We start from the raw sequence: 7,560 nt of genomic DNA, 5'->3' as shown, positions 1-7,560 counted from the left end.
GAGTCAGTTCCAACTCATAGCGACCCTGTGTACAATAGAACAAAACACTGCCTGGTCTTGCGCCATTCTCAAAATCATTATTACGCTACAGCCCATTGTTGCAGCCTCTATGTCAATCCATCTTAATTTAATCCATTAAATTAATTTTTAAGTCCCAAAAATTAGCAACTGGAAAATTTTGTGGTTAAACTAGGAAAAGAAATCAGGTATCAGATATTAGCATAAAGATCTCTGAATCACACACTTCTAATTCTTCCAAAGTTAAAAAGGCTACTCACAATTGTTGATTTGTCCTAAATTTGACGTGGCAAAATTTCCAATCAGCTTCTCCAAAATTAAACAAGATATACAACTTGTAAAGGTATTTGTCAAAATGTTTGGTTTCTCACATATATAAATACAGAGTCCTGGACACTACGTTTAAAAGAAACAAAAAGCAAAGTAACAAAAATTTTCATTTGTAAAGAATGAAGAAAAATTTGCTAAAGGACTAACCAAAACCCCACTACTAAAAAGATTAAAAGGTACACTACTATCCTAAAACAAAACAAAACAAAACAAACTTCTTAATTTTAGAAAAACATCTATGTCCTTTAGTTTGGAACTAATGACAAGCTATAGCAGAAAGCATCTAAACTTTTAAATCTTTTGCTATCTAAATTTCCACCTGTTTCTCTATAATGGCAATCTATTGATAAATCGGTTCACCATGTTTATATGACACCCTTACATAGAAACCAAGGAGCCATAAGAGATGTAAAAAGAAATTCTACAATGAAGAAATAACTAGTAGGCCAGCCGGGCCAGAAGCTCAGCACTACTGCTGTAGGAATTGTCCTTCTTAGCCTAAACCTGGAGATTACTTTTTTGGGGAAAGGAGGTGTCCATGAACGCCACACACTTGTGTGCCAAAATCTCTGATTCCGTTATTTTTCTGACAAATGAGTCTCTGATTATCAGATTTCCAAGGGCGTATACAACAGCCTCAATTAAGAAATCATGTGGGACTTGAAAATTCTGACTACGGAACCATCTGTCCACAACATTTGTAATACAGAAAATTGTTAATTCTGGGAGTCACAAAGGAAGCATGCCTAATACATTAACTTAGAAGTATCGCAAAATTATAATTTCCTTGTGTGAAATTAAATGAATTAAAAAATCTACCTATAATACCTGGAAAATATTAAAATTCAGCAGTGTTATTCAGAGTATTTTACTTTAAACTACAAATTAACATAGTCAATTTGAATATTTAAATTTGTTTAAGTACTGAAAAATGAATAAATAATTTTCTTCACAATATGTTTGCTCTTCTCTTAAATATCCTAGGCATATTCAGACTTAATTCACACAGGCCGTTTAAAAGCAGACAGTACCGACGTAGAGCCATTTGTGGTGGATGAACACGTGTATCTGGCAGAAGTCTCCAATGGCCTTAAGAAGCATTATTATTGGACACCAACTTACGGAGAGGCTTACAACCACTCATCTAACGCAGGTTTTGCTCTTGTACCAGTAGGTCAAAATCTGTGAAAAACAAGTCCTAATTTTCATATATTTACTACTTTCACAGAGCTTAATACTTCATTGCCTAATAAATGTATTTTCTTTCATCAATTAGAACACTTTCGTTAAATGTGTAACATACAACTATATTGAACCTTGTATAGTTGCTCACTGTGAAAAACTGAGTGTAAGAATTTTACAAAGTAGAGACTAAAATGTTAACCCTAGAGAAAGTGATCAAGGAACTAAGTTCTTTTTATAACGAAAACATAACCAAGGAGTAACATAGCATGTAAGATAAGATCACTACAGGCATCTTAACTAAAAGTTATCAAGTGGTAAAAAAGTTTCAGGTGGCAAATTCCAGTGAATTTTGAAGTTTAGAAAATAATCTATATAGCCTATGTAGGTATTACATATAGTATTAATAACCGTTTCACAAATACAGGCAGATACTATACATATACATGGATGCCCCTTTCCAAACAATCAGTGCTGCCAGTTAAATAGAAATTAGGATAGTTCTCTCTGCTGAATCATGTCAGTGACATTTTGATGATTTGATGGCAAATAATTCCTATTGTATATGGCCAATCTTGTTTCCAAATTAAGATACCATCAGAGGGCAATAGATACTGTCATGAATTGTGTCTCCCCAAAATATGTGGCAACTTGGTTAGGCCATGATTCCCAGTATTGTGTGGTCGTCCTCCATTTTGTGATTGTAATTTTAAGTTAAAGAGGATTAAGGTGGAATTATAATACCCTTACTAAGGTCACATCCCTGATCCAATATAAAGGAAGTTTCCCTGGAGTGTGGCCTGTACCTCCTTTTATTTTACAAGAAATGAAAGGGAAGCAAGCAGACGCGGGGAACCTCATACCACCAAGAAAGCAGTGCCAGGAGCAGAGTGTGTCCTTTGGACTTGGGGTTCCTGCGCAGAGAAGCTCCTACTATGAGGGAAGACTGATGAGAAGGCCAACAGAGAGAGAAAGCCTTCCCCGGAATTTGACACCCTGAATTTGGACTTCTACTTTACTGTGAGGAAATAAATTTCTCTTTGTTAAAGCCATCTACTTGTGGTATTTCTGTTATAGCAGCACTAGATAACTGAAACAGACACAATAAGCCTTTTATATTGTCAAACGTGTAAAAGATACTATATCATTTTTTAAGTTCATATACACCAAGAGAAGGCTGCTTAATCTGAATGATTTATTACTGCCCCAAGCCAAGAAAAGTGTGAAAAAACATGTGGATGGTTTTAAAAGGTTACTTTAAATTAAGCTTAAGTTCTGCGGGCTAAAAGAAAATACTGTCTCTAAATGTTGAGAATGAGGAGGTAGAATGCAGAAGGTGGTCAACTCTATAGTTGTAAAAATATTGACCTTCACTTAAAGGACTGTGCATTCCTCAAATCATAGCTGTTTATTCCCAAAATCTAACATCAAAAAAAAAAAAAAAACTGCTACTGCTCATTTCTTTAGAATAATTAAGATAAATATCCCCTACTAGTTCATGATTTTTAAAGTTTAACCAATCTTTACTCATATTTGTCACCTAATGTCACTTTTTTCCTACTCTGGGCGAGGGGGGGAGGAAGAGTTATGAAATGGGAAGAGCATCTGAATAAACTGTATGAGGAATTATTTTCAGTTAATGTTATAGTCACTGAACCAACCAAAACAGATCTAAATGTTGTCTTCCAATCTCATGCTTTCAGAAAGTTGAATGGTCGGTATGAGTTGGAATCGACTCAGTGGCAAGGGGTTTGGTTTGTTTGTTTGTTTGTTTTAGGACAGATATTTAATATCCTAGCCTTAGGCTGAATCTGTTCTGGGGAAAAAAAAAAAAAAACTCAAAATATCTGGAATTGGTTGAAAGATACACACCCAGTAGCCCATACTGATAACAAAATGTGTGAAACTGATTTCAAGGTGGTTGTTTTTGTAAATCTTGTTTCTATGTTATTTTTAGAAATTATCTGACCTTTCATTGATGCAAAAGACACTTTTTGTCCCTGTGGCCCACAAAGCATTGTCTATGTGCTAGAGAGAATATAAAGATGAAGCATGATCCTTGCCCAGAAATTTACCATGGTACTGGGAAAACTGTATGAACCAGAGAATTCCACAAAGTGATTAAGGACTCTGACACTTAAATTGCTTGATTTTACTAGTTCCTAGGTTTTCTGAAACCTTACTTGTCAATGTTCCTTTTTTGTTTATTCAGGAAAGACTGTTAATATCCTAGCCTGTTGTGTCCTAAAATAGAAAAAAATATGGACATTTTTAACAACTGTCATTACTTTTGGAGCCCTGGTGGCACAGCTGTTAAGACTACGGCTACTCACCAAAAGGTCAGCAGTTAGAATCCACCAGCCGCTCCTTGGAAACCCTATGGGGCAGTTTACTATGTTCTGTAAGGTCGCTGGAAACCCTGGTGGTGGAGTGGTTAAGACTGCTAACCAAAAGACTGGCAGTTTGAATCCACCAGGCACTCCTTGGAAACCCCATGGGGCAGTTGTATTCTGTCCAGTAGGGTCGCTATGAGTCGGAATCGACTTGATAGCAACGGGTCATTACTTTTGAAAAAAGTTGATGACGAAATGTTACTCTAGCAGTTACAGCTCCATAAAGCCAATAAACTCCAACGGGAATAACAATATGATAAATTTCCTACACTTGAACGTCCAGGGATTACAGTTTGTTAAACTAGACTCTAAATCAGCATTTCCCCAAGTGTGGAGTACTATATGCATCATCGCCTGGGACACATATTAAAAATAGATTCTTTTAGTCAGACCCACTGAATCAAGATCTACTGCCAACAGTCTGGGGATTTGGTCACCCTTAATCTCATGAAAATCTGATTTCCTCATCTTCAAATTAGTTTAACTTTTTTTTTTTTTTTAACGGAAGTATAGCAAATCAGAAAAGTACACAAATCTTAGGTGATCAGCTTGATGAATTATCACAAAGATAGCCCATCTGGTTAATCATGACCCAGGTAAAAAAAGTAAATGCCACGAGCTTCCCAAAAGTTTTCCCACCCTTCTCCAATAGGCCACCCCTATCCTGACATGTAACACCATAGATTAGTTTTGCCTGTTTTTGAACTATCAATGGTATGTACAATGGTATGTACTCATACAGCATGTACTCTTTGCATCTGGCTTCTTTTGCTTAACATTAGTGTGATTCATTCATGTTGTTTAATGTAGCAATAATCCATTCATTTTTCATTGCTTTGAAGTGTTCCATCATAGTTTAGGAAAGTAGAGGAGCATATAGGATTCTGGAGAGAGCCCCTCAGGCTAGGACATAGTCACATGAATGCAAAACTTAGCAGTGCAGACAAAGAAGCCCTGACGCTTTCTTTCTCAGGCTACTCTGTTCCTGCGTGCTATGGAAGGGACCCACAAGTTCCCCACATTCTCCCAAGGAGAGACTAAGAAGGTAGCTGAATTCAAAGTGAAGTAGGCTTGCCTCCAGCCTAGAGTGAGGTGGCATTGGTAAATCTCCAACAAGACCTACGCTGCACTACCTGAGACAGAGCTGCAGGTGATAGCCTCACAGAGTTCTCCACACCCAGAAAAACAGCGATGAACCCAGTGCAGCCAAGGACTACCCCACCCTAACAAGGCTAGGAGAGACCTGATCCCATATTTTACAAGCTGCTGCCTACAGCACCAGAGGCCAGTAGGATGCCCGGAGAATAAACAGTTGAAGACCTCATTTCCCTGATGACATTATGTCATGTAAGCCCCCTCCACCACACAGCTTGACAACATTTTAGAGAGAAGACAAAGGGTGGAAATGAGACTTTTCCCCCCCAAAAGATTAAGCATTACTTAAAGGGGATAAATTATACCCTCTTTATGAGTCAGAATCCACTTGCCAATAGGTTTTTTTTTGGGGGGGTGGGGTTGGATTGGAGTCCCTGGGTGGCACCAATGGTTAAGCACTCCACAATTAACCAAAAGGCTGGAAGTTTGAACCCAACCAGAGGTACCCTGGAAAAATGGGCTGGCGATCTGCTTCCAAAAGGTCACAGCCATGAAAGCCCTACGGAGTGCAGTTCTACTCTAACACATACAGGGTCGCTATGAGTTGGAATTAACTTTTTTTTTTTTTAACCTGACTAGGTTTTAAATTGGTTAGGACTAAAAGCGAATTTTTTTCCTGACTGCCCATCGGGTGGGGGCTCAAGAGGAAGGGCAGATAGTTCTGTAGGGAAAACTCCATTTCCTCTGCACACCTGAATTGTAAATTTGCAGCCATATTACATTGTTATAAGTTTTCCTCCCCCTTCCTTATTAGCAATCATCCTTTAAGACTCAGCTCCAATACTGTCTCATATTAGTGCTATAGGTCATATTATGCTCACTTAACGGATGTTTCAAATCTGAATGCAAAAATTCAAGTAAAATGGTTTGTACTTTTTAGGCATTTGATAAAATAATGATCTTGTTTGTCCTACATCCTCTCCTTTTCAAACTTTTATAAAGAATTGTATCCGTTCATCCCTGTCTCCTTAATCTCTCCTACTTAAACCATATCCACCTGGCCTCTACTCCCACTACTATATTGCAACTGCCTTCTTTCTCAAAGGACCATTATGCTCCACAGGACCCAGTGCTGTCTTCGATTCCTATCCTATTTCTCTGTACCATGTGATACCACTGCAAAGTCGCCATTATCTTTGTAAAACTAGCACTACGCTGGTGTTCTTCTCATCTTTCTGTTTTCACTTTCCATCTCCTTTTCTGTCTTTTGCTCATCCTTTAAATGCAATTTCCCCAAAATTTTGTCATCTTTTGTTCTTCTGTACTATCTCCCTGGGCCATCTTAGTAATTCTCCTACAAAAACTATTAGCCTTATGCAGAAAGTTCTAACATCTGTAATCTCTAGCTTTAATCTCTCCCAGGCTTCAGGACCCATTTTCTACTACTGAACATTTTCGCATGAGTATCTCACCACCAATCAAATTTACCACATCCAAAATAGTCTTCCCTTCCACAGACCTGCTCCTTGACTTAGCTTCCCTATCATAGTTCATGGCATCACCGTCTTCTCAACCACCAGGGCTTAAAATTTAGGTATCTAAGTCAGGGCTGTTTGTGAGGAACAGAAATTGACTTTAAGCCTGTTTACGAGAAAGGGGATTTACTGTAAGGATAAAAACAAGCAGAACCACTGGCATCCCGGGACAGGAAATGGGACTGTATAGCCAGAAACCAAGGCTGTTCCTTCTGTTTCTCCTAGGACCTCAGTCTCGGCTCTGTTAAACCTACTTTGTTCCCTTGCTTTGCTCTATAGGTTAGCTTTCCGTGCTTATTTAAAATTTCCTTTAGATTGCTTCGCTGACTCTGGGTCAGTTCTAAATGATCTTTTAAGTGTATACCATTACCTGATAGTCTCTGAATTTTCGTAGTTCAAATTTTTGAGAATCTGACCAGATCAGTCCGGCCTATGAATTTTCTTCCTGGTAGGGTGTCCAGTCAGCTGCCATTACAAGTATGAAATCATGAGTTACAAACTTGGGTGTCTATTCCCGGCTCTTCAGTAGTCAACTGTAATTGGGGGTGTAAGATCGTGGGTTATAAAGTTGGCTATCTAATTATACCCCTTCAGTACAGGCCATAGGTAGACAGGGATGTTTCAAATTAGATGGTGTGGACGTACTGCTAGACATGTCTGACTGCTATCTGCTCTGCTACAGGGATGGATTACCCAATAAGCAAGGTATGCTCGGGCTTACTTGTGTTTACTTACTATAGTGCACAAATTTCTGTTAATAAGGTTAGTGCTTACTGGTTAATCTGCCCCTGCCTCCACATTTCATACTTTTCCCTTCCACCTGTCTCACTCTTCAGTCAGCAAGGTAGGTGCAAATTCCCTCCACTGGCCATCTCATTTACCTATCCAGGTGAGCACTGGCTCTTTCCCTGTCCATCAACTGATTACCCAGCATTTCTTGCCTTCCTCCGTAACAGTCCATAAATTCTGACTTGTTTTATTGCTAGTCTTTTTCATGCTTGTCTTTC

Source organism: Loxodonta africana, chromosome 23 (genome assembly GCF_030014295.1).
Source record: "Loxodonta africana isolate mLoxAfr1 chromosome 23, mLoxAfr1.hap2, whole genome shotgun sequence".
Lineage (NCBI taxonomy): Eukaryota > Metazoa > Chordata > Mammalia > Proboscidea > Elephantidae > Loxodonta > Loxodonta africana.
Note: the sequence above shows the minus strand (reverse complement) of the source record.